Here is a 20,231-nt window from a genome sequence, read left to right on the forward strand (position 1 = left end):
TTTATGTGTGTGGTGTATGCATGTGTGTGCCCCTGCATGTATGGATGCCCATGCCTATTTGTGTATTTTAACAAGACAAAGACTTTACACTGATTTGTTTATTTGAGAGAGTCTCTTGTTGGATGTGGAGCTTGGTGATAGGCAAGTCCAGTTGAGTGGCTAATGGTCAGATCATCCTACGGTTCCTCTTCCTTGCCCGAGGCTGGGATCCGGGTGTACACTGCCACCCCAGACCTTTTATGTAGGTGCTAGAGATCTGAACGCAGAGCCAAATGTTTGTACAGCAAGCACTTTGCTTACTGACCCCTCTCTCAGGCCTGTGTATCCTTCTGGATCCCATGGGGCTTTTGGAGGTCCTCTCTGAGGGAAACTGCAGGGTCTTGAGCTCCATCCCCCATCTACTTGGAACCTTGGTCATCTGTAGTTTCCTGACTTGATTATGGAACAAATGAAAGCATTTAAGCAGCATCCAGATAGGATCCCCATCATCAGTCTGGTCTGGATCAGCCTCATGTGGTTTGGTACCTACCCATTCCCACCACGAGCAAGTTCTGTACTTTGTTCAGACTCCTGAGGGAGGGAAAGTGTGTTCACCCACAACCATGGGGTGGGACTATGAGATAGGGTTCAGCTCTGCCTTCACTTTAGGGTTCTCCTTAGTGGATTCTTCTCCCTAGTTGGGGCATGGTCCATCTCTACACTTGCCATTGTCACTGAATTCACAAGCATCCCAAGAACTTCAATACTCTGAGATCCATCTGTGTTATTTGCATCTACTACATTTTTTTTTTTTTTAAAAAAAATAAGGAACAAGGACTAATCCTGAAACTTCACAGAACAACAACTAGGTCTCAACCTGAAGCCTACAGAAACTTCACTTTCCTTGACCCTAGTAGGCATTATCCAACAATAGTTATGCCTGTGGCAACTCCTTTTAAACAAAATTTATGTGTTTTGTCTGAGCATATATATGTGCACAATATGAGTGCAGTGCCTGCTGGAGCCAAAGGACGGCATTGGATTTTCTGGAACTGGAGTTACAGATAGTTGTGAACCACTAAGTGGGTGCTGGGTACTGAACCTGCTCTGACCACTGAGCCATTTCTTCATCCCCACCTATAGCATTGTACCCTATGCTTTACAGTGAGCTACCTTTACATTTCCTACAGGATGTCTCCATGTTCCCAGCAGAGGGAGAAGATGTATTTCCTAGAAATATGGGAGATTCCTAGGGCATGAGAGTCCTGCATTTTCCTGAATCTCTCACACATGATTTGGTGGAAATTGCAACTGGAGCCTGTGGTTTCTTCAGTTTCTGCTGTCACTCTGGCTGGTTCTTCCTTTGCTGTTTTTTTTTTTTTTTTTTTTTTTTTTTTTTTTTTTTTTTTTAATCAGTGACATCTCTGTACAGTTCTTCTTTTTCTCCTTTCCATAGATATGTCTTAACTGTACCAAAGAAGTCCTGATAGTCTTTATTATTGTGTTTTTCTGGATGAAGCTTAACATTCTCACGAAGAGACAGGAACATATGATGCCATAATACAGATGATATGCCCGTATCTGGGAACACCACAAAGGGTGTAAGTCAAGTGTTTATGACTCTGGAAGGAATCTCTCCAGACGTTGCAGAGTTCTTTGCTCTTCGACTTAAACAGAAAAATTTAACCAGTGATGTAAAGATAAATGTAAAAGCTACTTTTGATCGGGCTTAAAACATGAATGAACAATCTAACAAGCTGGAGGTTAAATATTAAAACATGAACAATCTAACAAGCTGCAGGTTAAAGATTAAAGGGTCTAAATTAGCCATTCTCAACCTGGAAAGTTGAACGATCCTTTTACAGGGGTCACCTAAGATCACAGAAAACATAGATATTTACATTCATAACAGTAGCAAAATTACTGTTGCAAGTAGCAATGAAAATAGTTTTCTAAGGTTGGGCCTCACCACACAGGAGGCACTGTATTAAAGGGTCACAGCATTAGGAAGGCCGGGATACACTGCTCTAAACCATCTCACCAGGGTAGGGACCTGGGTATGAAATTACTTGAAATACATTGGTTTCCATCACCTTCTAAGGAACAACACTCAATAATAAGATGTAAGGTCCCTCAGAGCTTCTACTGTAGCTTTTGAGAAAACCGAGATCAACATGATTAGATCAATTAACACCTGTACACATCTGTATATATCTTCTGCTCCCCACCAAAGCACCACAGTTTTATATAGAGAACATTGGTGAGAAGACTTGAGTTCTGGTGGCTAGCTACATTGTTGTATGACTCTGTAGCTATAATTTCTAGCTCAGTCAGTGTGTTGCATGGGAGAGATTCTTCATTATTGTTGATTGAAGTGCAACTATAATGATCAGAACATAAAAAATGTCACCGCTTAAGGGGCAGTTTCAAATATGAAGAGTGTAGGAATAAAGAAGAGTCAACAGGGAGTCAACCCCGTCCTACTGAGTCTGATTGGGGTGGGGGGAGTCAGGCAGATGAGATGAACAAGTTGGGGGATAAATACTTGGGCTCAGACAGTTTTATCCTGTCTCAAAAGATGAATTCTGATAGATGTCAGAAGGAGACAGCTTTATACTCAACATGAAGGACTTTCTATAATTAACAGAGATGGTGATGTGAATTGTCAAATATGGTGCATACACAAGGTGCACCATAGACGGAATTCCTTGACTATTTACGTATGTGTGGCAATTTGCACAGACCATAATTCCAACTCAAAGACCAAGTAAAAAATAGTTATTTTAGGGGCTGGAGAGATCTCAGGGGTTAAGAGCATGTACTGCTGTTTCAGAGGACCTGAGTTCAGTTGCCAGCGCCTGTGTGGGGAAGTTCACTTCACCATTGGGTGATCTAACACCTTTTTATGGCCTCCATGGGCACCTACACTCTTGCTCATATACTCTCAAGTAAATAAGCAATTAAAAATAGCTAACTATATTTTTGAAGAAAGAATAGAGAACTTATAGGATGTGTGTACTTTTTCATCCCTGACAATATCACCCTAATAGCACCTTTATTCACTGCTGCTAAGCAACACTTTTTAAAAAATAAATTTGTCTTAATTCTTTCATCTTGTCATAAGGTAGGAATTACTAGATATTTGCTTTATTAATACCCATTATTTTGTCAGATTTAGGCATTTCTCTTTCTGTTTATAAGCCCTTAGATATTTTTGTCTGAATCTAAGAATTCTATAGCATTTTTCATATTAGGATCGCAATGGTGACTGGCAAAGCTCTCAAATATGACTATTTCTATGTATTTCACAGTTTTTGTTCCATATTTAGGTGAACACTGAGGATTAAGGTTCTTTAAATGTTAGCTTTTCAGTTGATTGTGTCCTAAGTATTTTAGTAATAAACGGTTTAGTAAGTTCAAGTCCAGCCAAAGACGTGCTCTCAAATAATTCAACGTAATTCTTCAGTTTGCCAACAGCACAAGTCAGCAGTTTTCTACTCTGTGTGCTTCCCAGGAGGTTGCCCTTGGTTTTCTGGATCCTGAATTTCCTGCTTATAGCCTATGTCTCTGGCTTTGCTATATTGCCTCTATATTATTCCCATCTCAGTGTGGCACCACCCAATGACATCCGTCTGTACGATTTACTGCCACCATGCCTTGACCGCCTCCACACTTGTATTGAGATTTCACATTTTCCACAGCCAGCCCTGCCTACCAATCTCAGCTCTTGTCATAGCTGTCCACTGGGACAAGTTTGACAAAGCCTTGGGATCTTCTCTGCTGTGGTCAGCAGAATGTTGTGTCTCTCAGCCACTGGAGTCCAGCATGGGTTGTCATCTACTCTCGCCGTTCTTAGGAGTCTGACTTCTCACTCAGCCTCCCCAGGTCCTATACCCTTGGTAATACTGGAGTTTGTTTCCTCAATGTGGGGAAGACCAGAAGTCTAAGATAGAAGTGCCTACAGAGCTGATTTCTGTCTGAAGCTACTTTCTCTGGCTTGTCAGCGGTTGCCTTTCTCCTGTCTGTGTTCTAATCTTTTATGAGACTATTGGTGGGATTGGATTGGGGTCCATCTGATAATTTCATTCTATTCTAATTACCTGCAAAGGCTTTGTTTTCAAACACTGTAACATTCTGAAGAGGAAGCCAGTGGGGATTTCTGGGGTGTGTGTGTGGGGGTGGGGGGAGGTTTGGAACTTAAACATCCACCTTGAGAAAAGACTAGAGTTTGGCCTGCCACTTGTGTGTACTGGAGAGCTTTAGAGGAAACCCCAAGCCCGAGGAGTTTTAAATTCATCTACTTTCTTATTTTTTTTCATGAGGCAATCAAGAAGAACCCATGTAGTTTTAAAGCATCACTTTTGGGGGCATTTTATAACTGCTTCTTGAGCAGGGGGGGAAATGAAACTGACCAACATGGATTTTCTGACTCTTGCTCTTCCCACGTTTCGGAGGGAGGATGATTCATGGGCCAGACAGGACTCATGGGTCACATGTGGGCTACGCTGCCTCTATGTGACCTGTACCTCTATGTGGGATCCAGAGTTGGCTACCAAGCTGCTGTCCCAACAAACACACCATTTTGAGTCTCAAACCATCTAAACACCGGTGTTTCCTTACTAGGTAATGCCCGATAGTATGAAGTCACATAGGAACCCATTTAATTTTGTATGTGTGCTGGTAATATTCATGTATGTGGGTGTACTTACTGCAAAGTAGCCCCCTGATACCTAGAATACCTGTCTTCACCTCTCCACCACTGGGACTACAAACATGTACCATTATGGCTAGCCTATTCTTGGTGGCTTTGGGGGATCTAGCTTAGTACCTCATGAGTTGGCATTTACAAAAGAAGGCCCAGTCCTGATTGCTGTTTTTCCTCTTAGATTGTAATTCCTTTAAGGGGCAGGTTTATGGTTTGGAAAGGGAGCTGCAGGCAGGGAGTGGGAAGGTATGGAAAATTACCATGAATTTGCTTCTAACTAAGGTGCAAGCTTGTGTCCTCTTGTATCTGCTTTGCTTTGGGTTTCAAAAAGACAAAAAGACACACCAGTAGGCACAGGTGCAGAAAGGAAGGTGAACAAGAGAAATGATTCCCAGCAGGTGCTGAAAAACCGACCTCCTCACACACATCTCCACACTCTGAGGCTCATTTTGTGAAACTCAGATGCAACCAGGTTGCTGAAGTAAAGCCTACCTTGCACCAGGAGCTCACGATACTTACACGGTGAGGTTGAGCTGCCTTTCTGACTGACGGTTGGTGGTGTGTGTTGAGCTTGTGTTTTGGTTGGATCTTGCTGAATATATGCTTAGAATGTGTTTGGGGAAGAAATGAAAGCAGGGCGAACAGCAAGCTTGAAGGAGAGAGTTCCAGATATTCCCACTTTCTGTGTATTTCTAAGACCTTTGTGTGAGACCCCAGCAGTTTAGGACAGCTCTCAGACTCCCTTTATCCCCTTTCCATAAGAGAACTTAATTTAGCTGCACTCACCACTGCTATGTTCTCCGTTTTTATTATTTGTCAGTGTTTGTATTAGGCACCTCCCTCCTCTTCCTTCCTCTGGGGCCCCTTCCGCTCCACTCCCCTGCTTTCCCTACCACAGTCGCCTGTGGGCTGTGATGTAGCCTACTTACATTTACAAAACTTTTGTGGGGAAGAACCTCTCCAGTGGTAGTGATGGTTGACCATAGGAACTTGCAATGTCTTTCGTATTACAAGGCTGAGTTTGGAGATGGCACATGGTTTATCCTCTGCCTCCCACACTCACACACACACACACACAGAGAGATGGTCTCTATATAATGGTATACCATACCTTCTGGGAACTCTGAGCTGAAGAGTGGAATGTCTTTGGCTTCTCGGTTTATGACATCACATGTTTTAGATTCTTGAGTTTTTCCTTTAGGATTCACGGCTTCTACACCTGCTGGCCTGAGCCTGCAAACCCCTTCTATTTTTTTGAGAAAAGGCAAGTGTAGAAAGAGATTAATAAATATCTCTCACCACAGTCAGTGATTTAGCTCCATCCCCGAGCCCACCTTATTCTTGCTGGCTGTGTGGTTTTGGGTCATTTGCTTTGTCTCTTGGCTGTTTTTCTGTTAAGGGAAGGGCTGGCCAGTCAGGAGCTTTCTGGCTGTGGCTGTCCAGTGGTCAGACATTCTTGCTGAGCAAGCATCACCAATGCTTTTGTCCCTGTTGGGCTGTGCTTGCCAGGGAGATGTTTGACTCATCTTTTTCTCAGGCTCTGTGACATCCAGAGCAGGATTTATCCCTGCCAGCTGGTCTATCCACGAGCGAATCCTCTTTTTACAAATCTTCTAGAAGAACAATTGCCTCCAGAGATGAGGGGAGTTTTGTCTGACTGTGTAATTCAGTGCATTTGCTGGCTGTCCGTGTGAGACCTCCACCCTACATCGAAGCTCTGCTTGTCAAGGAATGGGGCTTGAGGTCTGCTTTCCACCTCAACTGTCCTTTGTGATTTCATCAGCAGCATTCAAGGAACAGTTCTCACCCCTGCTCAGCCCTGCTCCCCACTGCCTGGAAGCCCAGTTTCTCCGTCCTCACTGAGCTCCCGGAGACCCGTCCAGGTAGTTAGGTAGGGCCTTGGTTGTTCTTGGCTTCTCTACATATTTTTAAAACACTTTTAATTGATTTGAAAAACATGCTAACTTTGAGTTTTTAAAGTTTCTTTAATTACAGCCCAAGGCCACTGGCTCAGCAGTAGAGCTGTCAAAGAGCCCGTAAATAAACACAGTGAAAGGAAGAGGCAGGCTATGAAGGCAGTTACAGAACTCAGGAGCCAAGGAACCACTTTGTATTCAGTGCCTTTCAGGGATGTGTGTGTGTGTGTGTGTGTGTGTGTGTGTGTGTGTGTGTGTTCATTCATTGGATTCCCAGAATGGAGAAAAAGTTAATTTCCTATAAGAACATTTAGAATTAATCTAAGAAATAGATTGTGGTAAAGGGAATACAACACTATGTTGGTTCCCATTCACTGAAAGCGAATCCTTTTCTAGGTGACTCCTACATACTTGGAGCAAATGACCTTTCTTATAACGATGGCTTATCGTAGAGAATCTCAGCTTTCCTAGGATAGCAAACTCTTCTTTCCCTAATAATTTCTGATTAGAAGGCCTGAGCCTTGAACCAATCTTATCTAAATTTGTTTACCTCTTCTTGAGTCATAAAATCCAAATTTCTTAAAGACTGGATGTCTTTGGTGATAGAATGTATCAGTCAGTCATAGCTTCGGTAACAGTAACACACAGTTCACAGATCCATCCCCAGGACTCACATCAATAAATTTTCTGGTTTGCATGAGATGTGGTGATTCCTGGCCAGGGCAGTGTTCTTCTGAGTGTCTTCTCCTTCCTGAAACCATCACATTGGTAGCGTATATTAGGAAGTGCTATTTTCTTTCTTTCTTTTCTTTTCTTGTAGTAGAGAAACAAAACAAAACAAAGAGTTGGCTGAAAAGTATGATGCTTCAAAAAGTTTGTGTGGAACAGAGCCTCCGCCATCTTTGCTCACATGACTTTAACTCAGAAGAGCCCTATCATCATGGCTGACCATGTGGCAGGCAGAGAAATATAGCCCACCTTTGGAAGAAACTATGGGTCTTCCAGAAGTGGGCTGTGGTGTATACTGGGAAAAAGTCAACACGGAGGAATGATGATGCCATCCATCAATCAGCCTAATGTGTTAGACAAGTACCTTCATGAGGAAGGTGTGGCTCTGGATGGCAGCCTCTGGACCATAAATCTGCCTCTCCTGTCTTTGGGTGCTTGTTATTCAGAGAAGCCAGGGAAGAATAAGTCTTGGGTTTTCATGTTTGGGAAGGTCTGCTGGCAGACTGTCCTCTAGGAGGTAAAGTCTGTCTAGGTACTAATTCCCTAAGATCCCCTTAGACTTCTTTCACCAGCTCCTCATTTCGGTATGCTCTTCTCGGGTCTCCTCGTGTCTGTCTTTTGATTGCTTTAGATGGCATTGGCATCAAAATGCCTGTGTATTCTTCTTCACGTGGCTTCTGAGATAGTGATTTTCAGATGCAGAATTGCTGTGGTTTGGAGACTAGCCAGAAGACACAGGCATGGGCACAAGCCGAGGCCTGGGCTTCTTGGCCCTAACATGGGTTCAGGAAGTAGAAGGCATAAGAATAGACATACTGATTCAGAGTCTGCTCAGTTAGGATTTGCTACCCGTGGATTTTTTCCTTCAAAACTATCTTGCTGTTTATCAAAGAATTCTTTTAAGAAGATCTATTTTATTACTTTCAGTTATGTATATGCCTGTAGGTGTGTGCATGTGAGTGCAGAGGCCTTCTGAGCCTAGAGACATCAGATCCCTGGAGCTGGACTTACAGGTAGTTGTGAGTTCCCAGTAGGGATGTCAGGAAACAAACTCAGGTCTTCTGTAAGAGCAATATGCAGTTTAACCATTGAGCCATATTTTCTGCAATTTGGTGAGCCGTTTTTACTTGATATGAAGCCTAGACTATAAAACTGTTTCTCTTGACTTCAACATGTTGTGAGGTACAGAGAAGGAACATTGTTTTCTGACCAGTGACAATGAGTTCCTATTACAACCTAAAAATAGAGGGCAAGTCGGATTTTGGTGTTGAAGAACCAGAGATCTTTATTTTTCCAGAAGTTAAGGCAACTTTAAACATATATTTAAAAAAAAAAAAAACTTTTCTAATGAAGCAACACCAATTCTCCTGTACTTATTTAGTTTTGTTGGCTCTTTGGTAAGATAATAAACAAGTTTTGTGATGTATGAGCTATGGATGATACTTTCTCCCCCACTGCCGTGTCTACCCATAGTTCAGCTTCTGATTTCTCACTGACAGTCATTGCATGAAGCATCTCCTGAGGCCTGCCCTCCCCACATCAGCTCCTTATTCATTTTTCTTGTCTGAGTCTCTGCTGGATTTCGAATTTGAAAGACTTTGAGATCCTAGCTGCTTTCTGTACCTCCTTTCCACAGTTTGCACAATGCTTTGTAATTGTATCGAATGGGATGAGTGATCAGATAATGAATAAAATACCCAGGCTTATTCGGTCACACAGAACTCGTCTACTTCAGTTGTGTCTGGGACAGGCCTAAAAACCTGATCACAGACCTGAGACTTCAAAAAGAGTCAGTCTCCTGAGGTAGCCCAGTTGCTGACATCTCCTAGCTCAGTTGTGTTCCAGATTGGCCTCTGCTAAAGTCTGTGGAGAGATCTGCATGCTTTCTTTATTCAGGCATAAAAGTGCCCTAAGAAATATTTCGTTATTAGCTAAACTGAGATTGAACATTATTTCCCGGCCTCCATAGTGTTTCAATAATCTAATTGATTTCCTAGCTGTAATTAGCTTGGAATTTTTACAAAGAAGCTGTCTTATCAGACAGGGTGTCTCCAAAGTTAGAGATAGCAGTTAGGCACTTATTATCAGAGCAGTCCCATACAAAGCAGAATTGCTTTACTGACTAGAGAGACGTTGTAGGGCCTCTGTCACTAATTATCTATGTTATAGCCAAGGATATTCTCAAGGACCTCCAGCTGCTTGGCTCAGAAAGACCCTGAGAATTTATCTTGGGGCTACAAAATTAGCCCAAGAAGAAGGGCATCACTGCTCCTCTGCCTTGCACCTGGCTGTTTGATCTTATTGACTTTGATGTGACCACTACCTGCCTATGTGACTTCTGTTATTTGCCCTGTTTTGTGTATACCATATAAGCCTGATTTTTACTTTGTACAAATTGCCTTCAGATACCATACTCCCTTGTGTCTTGTCTGTCACTCGCCGAATTCTTTGCCCACCAGGCCAGAACTTTTATCACCCCGTGGAACAAGGGGTCCCTGAAGCAACCCAGTCCGCGCATTATTCAGAAACAGCATCAAATGCAGGGGCATTTGTAGAAAAATGGCTGCACCAGGGTCCTGTTCTTCTGTTGTGACAACTCCTGCTTCTCTGGGGGAGAGTCCTGTAACACTTGTACCTGGTCTGGGGCTCTGTTTCACTGTTCTCTTCATATTCGAACAATAACCATACCATCTTCTCCTACTTCATTCTTGGTGGGAACCTACTGTTTTCAGAAACAACTAAAATACCGAGCAGAATGATAGGCAGAAATGAAGATGAGCCAAGAGCTCACACTCAGCTACTGTTTATGACATTACCTTTTGGGCCAGGTTCTATGCTTGGGCTTCTACAGATGTTGTTCTACAGATGTTGTCTACAGATGTTGTAGTGTGGAACCCTGTCTACAGAGAGCTGTAATTCATGCAACCCTGCCAGTCTGGTTAATGGTGAGATTTAGATGACAACGACTGCTTATTTCCACAGCCCACACTTGAGAAGAGGTTATTAATTCTAGTTTTACAGAGCAAAGACTGATCTGGCTTAAGTTTCTCATAAGAGATAGTGGACTGCCTTACAGGCATGGTTAGATTGGCCTTCTACAGTCAAGTTGATAGACTTTGAGCCCATGCAAGATCTCTTCCGCCATCCACACATACCATTATTTTAGAGTGAACACCTCCTTGCCTTCCTCATTTGCAGCTTCTGTCCTACTTCCTCCCCTATCCTGCCTCAACCTGAGCTGGTCCAAAAAGTGTGCTGGGCAAGTGGAGACACCGCCTCTAATTGCAGAGCAGTTGTTTATTAGTTTCTTAGAATCCTAGGACTTGGCTGGTCTGTCTCATCTTAATTCCCAGTATTTCCTAGTTTTCCGCTATCTCTATGAATCACTTGAGTCTCTTAATTCTTCACTTCAACAACAAAAAGACTCATCTTTTACAATATAACTGTGCATCGACGACGTGTGTAAGATGGGGATGCTCCTCTGGAAGAATCTACCTCACATATGCAATTATGCTGTGTATGTGTTCGTTTGCTGCTTTTATGATATTTTTGAAACCCTGGATGCCAAGCTCTATCTAAGGAAGAAAGAAGTTTTGAGTGTTGTATTCATCAGTGACATCTGAAATTATGAGTCGTGGCTCTCTGTCAAAATGTGCTGTGTTTCCTTAGATGTACAGATGGAAATGACTTCTTAGGATAACTTTCTGAGGTGTCTTTGTTAAGCTGACATCTTTGATGGTTCTCAGATAAGTTCCGTGGCCAGAGAGAGTCTCCTTATGTAACCTGTCCTTGAGCAAGAAACCTGTCCTTGAGCAAGAGAGCCGGGGAATTTACTTCATCAGTCTTGCTCAGAAGAATTACCAGATTGTTTGGCTAGCCAGATCAAATTAATCCTCTTCCCATGTATGACAGCACTCATATAAAAACATTTATCCAGCTCTTTTTTACATGCCAGACACATTTCTAAGTGCTGGGAGTGCCAGCGAATGAGCAATTCTGACGTGTACTTTTGCCCTCGGGGGACTTAACATGCTGACGCTAGGTATCAAAACAACCTTCTTGAAAGCTTGGTGATTCGTAAAAGTTAAGTAGTTCAGAGCTATCAGGTATAGTTTACATGGATGAAGCTTTCAAAAGGGCTTAGGCCAGCTCACCCTGTAAACAATGGCATTTCTTAACAGCGTCTTTGTGATTTTCTTTAAGTATCTGCATACTCATGCAAGAGGGCACACTTTCTCTAAAATGATGCTGGTTACAGCTGGACATAGTATGGGCCATGAAGTGGGCCAGCTCTAGACTTAAGGGCGGTAATAACAAACCTAGAGGAAATGTCTGTCTTACATACTTTTCTGTGGCTGTGATGAAATACACTGACAAGGCCTCTTTATGGAGGCAAAGGTTTATTGTGGCTTACCTTCCAAGGAACATCATGGTGACACAGTCAAGTCAGAAAGATCTTACGACAGCTGTTCACATAGTATCATCATCAGTGAGAAAGAGGAGAACAGTGAATCCTTGTACTCAGTGAACTTTCCCCTTTCGTACAGTCCAGGGTTCCAACTCAAGGAACACATAACCCACAGTGGGCAGGTCTTCTTGCTTCAGTAAACTAGCCAAGCTCATCTTTTACAGGCGTGCCCAGAGGCCTGTGACTGTGGAGACTCTAGGTCTTAGGCTGACAACTGAGATTGACCATCCAACCCCCGAATTCCTAGAGAACATTGTTGACTATCCAAAACTTCGGAAACACAGAGACCATAGGAGAGTTGTTATATTTTAATCCTCTTTCAGGAAGAAATATAGATTATGTGGCTTGAGACTACAACTCACACAGAAGTGAAATGAGCTTGTTCTGTGCTTCCTGATTTTTGTGGAACAGCTTATATTTTAGCTTTACTCAAAGCACTGAGGGATTTTTAAAAATCTTTTCTATATTCTTTGGACATCAGAAAAGAACCCAAGCCTGGGTATTGTTCACAAGAAGCGGGATGGATACAAGTGTTGCTTTGGAGCAAGGCTCCCCAAGTTTCTCCTACCTGCAATCCTCCTTCTGCAGAGATAGGTCATGCAAATCCAAAGATGCAGGCATAGTTTAAAAAGCTATATAAATCAAACATTTACAGATAATAAGCCATAAATTTATTTTAAAACACCTCTTTGATATATGTTAGAACTGATGATAACCAAATTCTAGGAGTGTTTGTTTATTTTTACATAAAGAGCTAAATCTTGGCAAAATATTTGGTACTGCAGGGTGTCTACTATTGTCAGTAGTAGACTACAATAGTACCGAATTATTTGCATTGATTGCAGTTTTGGTGCTATGACAGTCATTGCTGAGAACAGTGCTTTGCATAAATCCGTAGGAAAAGCGCCAGACGTGTGCTTACCACCATTCTAGAGGTTGTTAGAAAGCCTGTCCCAGTTTCTAACATTTAACTCATCCAAGATTCATTTAATGACTTTTTTCATGAAACTCAAGTCAGGTACTACAATAGCATGTTTTTTTAAGCCAAACATTCTAATACAATGAAATATGTTGATAAGTTGATTTTAGCCTTGACAAGGGATGATGAGAGGAAAATATGAAGCGTTTGTTTTTGATAATTAAAACTTTGTATATACAGTAAAGACGCTGCAGTTCTTAATACATAGTCGTCTCTGACCTGAGCCGAGGTGTTCCACGTAACATTTACTGCCACTGTGTAGAGTGATGGGATTTGCAAAGGAAAACGCGCTGCTGTGAACCAAGGCTTCGGGAAAAGTCATAAGAGTGTAGCGGAAGTCATACAATGCAAGGGAAGACCAGAGCCACAGAAAGGCGAGGATTCTCTCCGCATATAATTCTAAGTTTGTTTTGCTCATTACTGCACAGGGCACATGGCAGAAGGTTCTGTTTTGATTTACACTGATATTCAGGCTAGAGAACTGAAACGATTCCTTTCCTAGTCACACGATTAAAATAGCAATGGTGTGTTTATACTTCCTAAAGGTAGTTGGGAAACGCATAAAACAAAACCCCTAAGCAGTTAAGTTTCGGATCTGCTGACAGCTGTGGTCCTTTTTCCTGTCCACGTGCCCAAGTGCTCATCCTAGCCAGCAAATCCTCAGACCTTCACAAGAGAGACAGGAAACCATGACGGAGCTGGGCAAGCCCAGACCCCACATGCGGCTCTCATCCCAGCCAGCAAGTCCTCAGACCTTCACCAGAGAGACAGGAAACCAAGACGGAGCTGGGCAAGCCCAGACCCCACATGCGCCTCTTTCTCTGTAATTTTGGATGCTCTTGGAAACTGGACCATCTGCTCTAATTACCTATGCTGGGAATCCTGTGCACACCAGGCTGCATTTCTCAACAGCCTGCCTGCGCCATGCCCCTGGAAACAGCTCAGACCTGCTCTACGGGGGCATTAATCCTGGCAGTTGAGGAGGGTGAACTTGTTTTAACCATAGGTTCCTGTAAACAAATGGAAGATCCAGTCTTAAGCTCGTAGACCTGATCAAGTATGCCATGGCTGCACAGCCTCTGCCTTTTGCAAGTCTACAAAGTAGCTACACACTTTCACCGCCTGGCAGATCTTGGTCAGATAACTTTGAGTGAACCTCTAGACTTTTCCCCACTCTCTGCAACGTCATCCACCAAAACCACATTCCCTCCAACCACCATAACGTTAGAACAAAACCAAGCATTTGGTGCCATTCCCAGCTGTTCCTCAGTGCTGTTTACCAAACTAGAACAGAAATAGTCGTTGGGTTGCTAAGTTGGGGGTGGGGTAGGGGGTTGGTTCCTTACTATTGTCACATCGAATTGTACAGGTGAGGAGGCAGACGTTATCTAGATCGGAAAGCCAAGGCTAAAATCAATTGGCCAATATTCTGTTTACACAGAACTGGCCCATGGATCCTTTGACCTATTGTACTACAGAGTCAGTTACATGTTAAAAACAAGCAAATGTGTGTGTGCATAATGTAATATATTATCTAATAATACATGATATAATATAATGTATATACACAAACTATGTAACAGGCATATATGTTTTATTTTGAGCCTACAATTTTAACCTGCCTCATAGATATTAATTTATAAATTTTATAAATTATATTTATAAATTTTATGGAGAAAATATAGCTACTTTTATTTTATTTTATTTTACTTTTTTAAATATAGCTACTTTTAAAGGGAGTATGTTATCTTATCTGTGTGGTTCCATCATGTAAAGACAGAATCATGTGACTTTGACACAAGTTTTGAGAAACATCCCATGTATGTTCCTAAAATTCATCTTTTCTAATTAGTCAAAATTTCTTTTTTGTCTGTCCTCTTCCCTTAGTGCATAGCAGAAATGGAATGATGGGTGCACAGGTGTGTGTGGAGGCAAGAGACACACACCAGGTGTTTTCCACATTTGTTTTCCACCTTGGTTTTGAGATGGGGCCTTTCCCCTGGCTATGTAGTGATCCCTGCCATGAACAAGAGACAGCAAAAGGTAGAATACACATTGCTACATGGTAATCCTTTTCTTGGAGAACTTTCTTTTATTCAGAGGATTGTCCGGAAGTTTTATGTAACTTTTTCTCTTTGTTAGCAGACAAGTACCCACTCCGTATATCCTATATTTTATTTTATTTATGATTAGCTACCACAATGTGGAATATTCATTCACAAAAGAGGAGTTTATTTCCTCTATCTCCATTAAGTTCCTAGCACACTTATTTTGGATAATTTCACTTCTTCTCCCAAGAAGAAAGTTGGGTAATATTCCTTTAAAAGCCAGACAAGGGTTTTGATGTTTCTTTCAGTCACCGACAAGAAACAGAACTCTTTACGTCATGGGTTTTGTTTTGTGCAGAGCCACGTGGGTGGGAGTCGCCTACTTCAAACAAACATTTCTTTCCCTTTCCTGTTCCTGATTTTAGAAACTTGGGGTTCCCTCCCAAGTCTAGAAGTCATGTGATTTCCGTCCATCTCTCTTGTCCCTACCAGAAGGCTGCATACACAGATATTTCTAGATAGTCTAACTATCTAGCCTGAAGGAGGACATTTTTATATTCATGTTTGAAGCCAACACCTCCAGCTTTCAAATTGTTCCTAGAATCAGATTCTTTGCTGGTTGAAGAAAAAAAGAAATCAGAACTTATTTTTAAACAGTGCTAGTGCAAAGGTTTTTCATCAGTGATGGCTGACATTTTCTGCAGATTTTTTTAATGCACCTAATGACAGTTGCGTACCTTTTTATATTTGGTATTCTCAACTATTTTTAAACCTTAAACCTTCAAAATTCATTCCAGATATAGTTGAGTGTTTTCTTCAAGGTTAAGATTCTACATAAAAAAAAAATGGTGTCCATTCTCAAAGTTTGAAATCTCCCTTAGTTAACTTTCTAAAGTGCCAATAACCCCAACCCCACAGTCTCTTTTATTGTCTGGTATTTCTTTTAAGAAACATTTTATAATTTTGTGATGTGTGCATCTTATCATGCACACATTGAAAACAACATTGGGTTTTCCAAAGTATTACTACATCTCTGGTAAACAATGTTAAAAATTGTGCCAAGCAGTCTTTTAAATTATGTTTGATATTTTAATATTGAGTGATATGAAATGTCCTATGGTATACTTAGAATTCTGATCATCCTCCCCACCCTCTCATTATTCCCTAGGGATAACCACTTTCAAAAATCTCTGCTACCCTTCCAGAAAATTCCACCATCTAAATTATGTCCTTATACAGTATACACAATAATATTTACTACATGTTGTATTCCCATGTACTCTTGCTGTGAATCATTTGAATTTCCTTTATAGGTGCTATAACATGCCCTAGCAGTCTCTTTATCACACTGGTCCATATGCATAGACAACAAACGTTTTAGTGGCTCGGTCCCCCGTTCTTTTGTACCGTGGTTCCATACTGTGTATTAGGGTCACTGAAGGAAGACCCCCGGACACACATAGTATGCAAGGGCAAAGAACATTTATTCTGCAGATATTACCTGCATGGGGGGGGGGGGGAATGTCGATGATTCATCAAAAAGTCGATGCCCCGAGGGGACTCGCTGGCCCCCTTTATGCAGGGCTACAGGAATTTCCTAGGGTCAGTTAACCTCTAATATAATTGATAGGGGGCAAGGTAGTGACATTAGTACAATTTTGATTAGTTGCTATGTTAGTTTCATTATGATTAATGAGACCTTGAAGAGTTTCAGAGACCAGCTCAGTTCTGTCCTTGTGATCTCCTCTAGCCAGGTGTCCCAGGAGTTGATTCAGCTCCACTCATCTGCCCTAAGTCGTGATTGTCACTGATCATTGGCCCATTGTCCGTGGCTTGCTCTCCAGAGCCCAGTTTGCTTCCTGGGGAATTGAAAATTGTTATTCCCCAGGTTTTTGCTTCTTAGTGGACCTCTCACGGTGAACACGTAAGTTACTTCTGTTTTCTTACAACTGTAAAATACAATCACTAAGGTCTGCCCACTCTTTGATGCTTTGGTGTGATTAAGAACTGCTACTTACTCTTGTGGGACAGAGCCACTCTGCTTCCGCTCTGCCCCTTCTCCAGCTCACCTGTGCCTGGCAGGCAGTTAGCATCAGGACCGCATCCACAGCTACCCTTCTAGCAGCTGCTAGTTGCTTTACCCAATGGGAACAGATGCAGGAAATGGAAAGGAGAAACGCAGGGAACGGATACATTTACTCTCCAGGCTGATTTCACGCCTGCTCATTAAAAACTCCCTTCTTCCTGTAAGCTTTATATCTACTTGTGCTCTGTCCCTCTCTTGCCTGTCTAGTCCTAGATCTCTGTATTTTAAACTCTACTAGCTTCTCTATTCCATTCTCTACCTTTGCACATTGCCGGTCAACCAAACTATGCTCAACAACTTGGTTCAGTTTGCCATTGTGTCTTGTGTGGGCGGGCTCTGACTCGTCCCACCCTACGATGGTTAGTTTGATGTTTAGAGATTGTGCTGTGGTTCAGCAGTGCCTCCCCTGCACCCATAATACACCGATTTCCTGTGACACTGTCTGGATGTCTGAGCAAGGTCCTACCTGGATAAGACACAGTATTCTGGACTGTAACCAAAATGGTGTGTGTGTGTGTGTGTGTGTGTGTGTGTGTGTGTGTGTGTGTGAGTAATCTTTGTGTGCTTCAGTGAATTTCATAGGATAATAGCTGGAGTTTTGAGGTCAAAGACTATACCTATACATTTATTTGAAAAAAAATTTACATGTGTCTGTTCTGGCATGCTTGTATAATATATAATCTATACATACATATGTAGCAACATGTGTTTGTCGGGGTGCATGTGCACACATGCATCTGTGCATGTGGAAGTCCAAGGCTGACTCGGGAATCTTTCTTGGTTTATCTGGATCTTCTTTACTGAGACAGAGCCTCTGAGTTGAACCCAGAACCTACCCTTTTGCCTAGTTTATTTATCCTAATTGTTTGAAGTTCTCTGGTTTCCACATTGTGAACCCCAGAAAGGCAGGTGAGCCACCACAGCCACCCTGCATTTGCAGGGGTTCTGGAGATCCAAACTCTGAGTTTCACAGTTTCTTTGTTTTTAATCTTAGCTTTACTTTTATGTGTATGGGAGTTTTGTCTGCATGAGTGCACTACATGTTAGCCTGATGCTTTTGGAGACCAGAAGATGGCCTTGGATCCTCTGGAAGTGGGATAACAGATGGTTGTGGGTCACCAGGGTGCTGGGAATTGGACCCAGGTCCTCCAGAACACCACCTAGTACTAGTACTCTTTATCTTTATCATCATCATCATCTATTCTTCTGTCATACAATACATCCCAACTGCAGTTTTCCCTTGCCCCTACCCTCACCCCAGATCCACTCCTCCTCTGCTTCCCTTCAGAAAGGAGCAGGCTTCCCAGGCACATCCACCAAACATGGCATAACTGAGAGAATTCTCTACAGTAATGGGATGTCACTTCAGGACTTGGATTGCAAACTACACTCCTCTCCTATACTCTCTCTCTTTCTCTCCTGTGCTCACTTGCTCCTCAGGAGGGCATCTGCTACACTCTGAGCCATCCTGTGGAATGGCCTAGGAATCAAGGAATGATAACTGTACATAGCCAACAGCTGGCCTAGGGACTCACAGATGGTCATCTGACTGAGCAGGCTCCCTTGACTCCACTTGTCACTGTGACCAAATGCTTGACACAGCAACCTAAGGGAGGAAGGATTTCTTTCAGCTCATGGTTTGAGGTGCCAATCTTGGCAGGGATGGCATAGCCACAAGAGTCCTGTGACAGCAGGAATGGGCAGCAGCTGGTCATATCATGTTGCAGATGGAAGAGAGAGAACAGAGAAGTCAGGCAACACTTTAATATTATTATAAATTCAATTTTTAACCATTTTAAAGCTGAGGTGACAACATTAGAGGTTTTGATGTTGTGTAGAGAGACACTCATTTCTAAATGTAGAGAATTCATCGATGTGTTAATGACTACATAGTATTCCATCGGGTGAAGATGTCACAGACTGTGTTTCCATGTATGCTAGCTTCTGACCACCTTCTCCACATATAGAAGTTATTATTATTTTTTTTGATAAATGATAACCATGATGAACACATACATTTTTGTCTTCAGTCTTTTAAACATATTCAGATTTAGTAACCCATTTTTAGCTATTGCAATTACTTCAGGAAGTATTATTATATCCATTCTCCAGAGGCAAAGAAAGATTAAATAGCTTGTGAGTTTCCCATTCCTTGGTCTGGGATCCTAGACTGTATACAACAGAGAAAGTGAGCAGAGAACACACGTTTATTACTCCTCTTTCTTGACTGTGGATACGGCTTAAGCAGCTGCTATAAGCTCCTGATGTCTTGGCTTCCACGGGGATGGGATGTAACCTGTAACTGTGACCTAAAAGAAACCTTCCTCCCTTTCGTGGTTTTCATCTGAGAATCATTTTATCACACAACAGGAAAGTAAACTAGGGCAAATGGTAAACAGCTATGGGAGGGCAATGCTAATTACTCTGATTTGATCATTATCCATTGTATCTATGCTTGGATTGTCTTGCTGTGTCCCAAATAAATACAACTGTTACGTGTCCAATTTTTGAAAATGACAAGAAAAAAAAAAACCAACATATTCTCCTCAAAGAACAACAAATTCACTGCTGTCCACTTGGAGTACTCATTTTTCCCACTCCTAGCTCCAGGCAACCATGATCTGCTTCCTATGTCTAGACTGGCTTTTACTAGAAATTTCACATACATTACACCACATAATACGGGGCACTCATATCTAACTTCTTTGCACTCGCACGGTCTTTTTGACGCCTGTCTATGTTTTCTCAGGTGTCAGTAATTCTTTTCCCATGTCACTGAGTAGTATTTCGTTCTATGAGCTTACCAAGTTTTGTTTGTGACTTGCCATTTGGAGAATATTTGGCTTATTTCCAGCTGAGAGAAATGCCTTAAGTACTTTTCCGCTGCTGTGATAAAATGGACAGAAGCAACATGAGGAAGGAGGGGTTTACCTTGGTTCACAGTTCTATAGAGCAGTCTGTCGTGGTGGTGAGGTGCAAGGGGCAGGAGTTTGAAGCAGCTGCTCACATTGCATCACTGTCAGGAAGAAGAGGGATTTGAATGCTCAGCTCATGTTCTTCTCTTTATACACTCCAGATCCCACCCAGGGAATGGTGCTGCCCACAGTGGGCCTTCCTATATCAATTAGCCCAATCAAGATAATCCTCACAGGTGTGTCTAGAGGCTATCTTTTACATAAGTCTGGAAAACGTCAAGTGTACAATTGAGATTGACTGTCACAGGCTATCACAAAGTGCAGCACAGAAGTATTCATTTCTTTTTTTAGTAAATTCTTATAGTGGAGTCCCTGTGCCTAAGGGTAACTTTTTTTTTTTTTTTTT

At 42.1% G+C, this 20,231-nt stretch overlaps 2 long non-coding RNA genes across 3 annotated transcripts in view; one reads left to right on the forward strand and one right to left on the reverse strand.

Moving 5' to 3' along the window:
- Window positions 1-1,449: 1,449 nt before the first annotated feature.
- LOC116086104 lies at window positions 1,450-6,444 on the reverse strand. The gene is made up of 3 exons (XR_004116827.1): window positions 6,019-6,444; window positions 5,614-5,930; window positions 1,450-1,646 (listed from the first exon to the last, which is right to left on the reverse strand). It is a non-coding gene; the product is annotated as an uncharacterized LOC116086104 (long non-coding RNA).
- Window positions 6,024-20,231, forward strand: part of LOC116086102 — a 38,670-nt gene continuing 24,462 nt past the window's right edge. For both annotated transcript variants that reach the window (XR_004116822.1, XR_004116821.1), the window contains exon 1: window positions 6,024-6,575. This is a non-coding gene — a long non-coding RNA (uncharacterized LOC116086102). The remainder of the gene's footprint in view (window positions 6,576-20,231) is intronic.

This window comes from Mastomys coucha, unplaced genomic scaffold (genome assembly GCF_008632895.1).
Source record: "Mastomys coucha isolate ucsf_1 unplaced genomic scaffold, UCSF_Mcou_1 pScaffold12, whole genome shotgun sequence".
Taxonomy (NCBI): domain Eukaryota; kingdom Metazoa; phylum Chordata; class Mammalia; order Rodentia; family Muridae; genus Mastomys; species Mastomys coucha.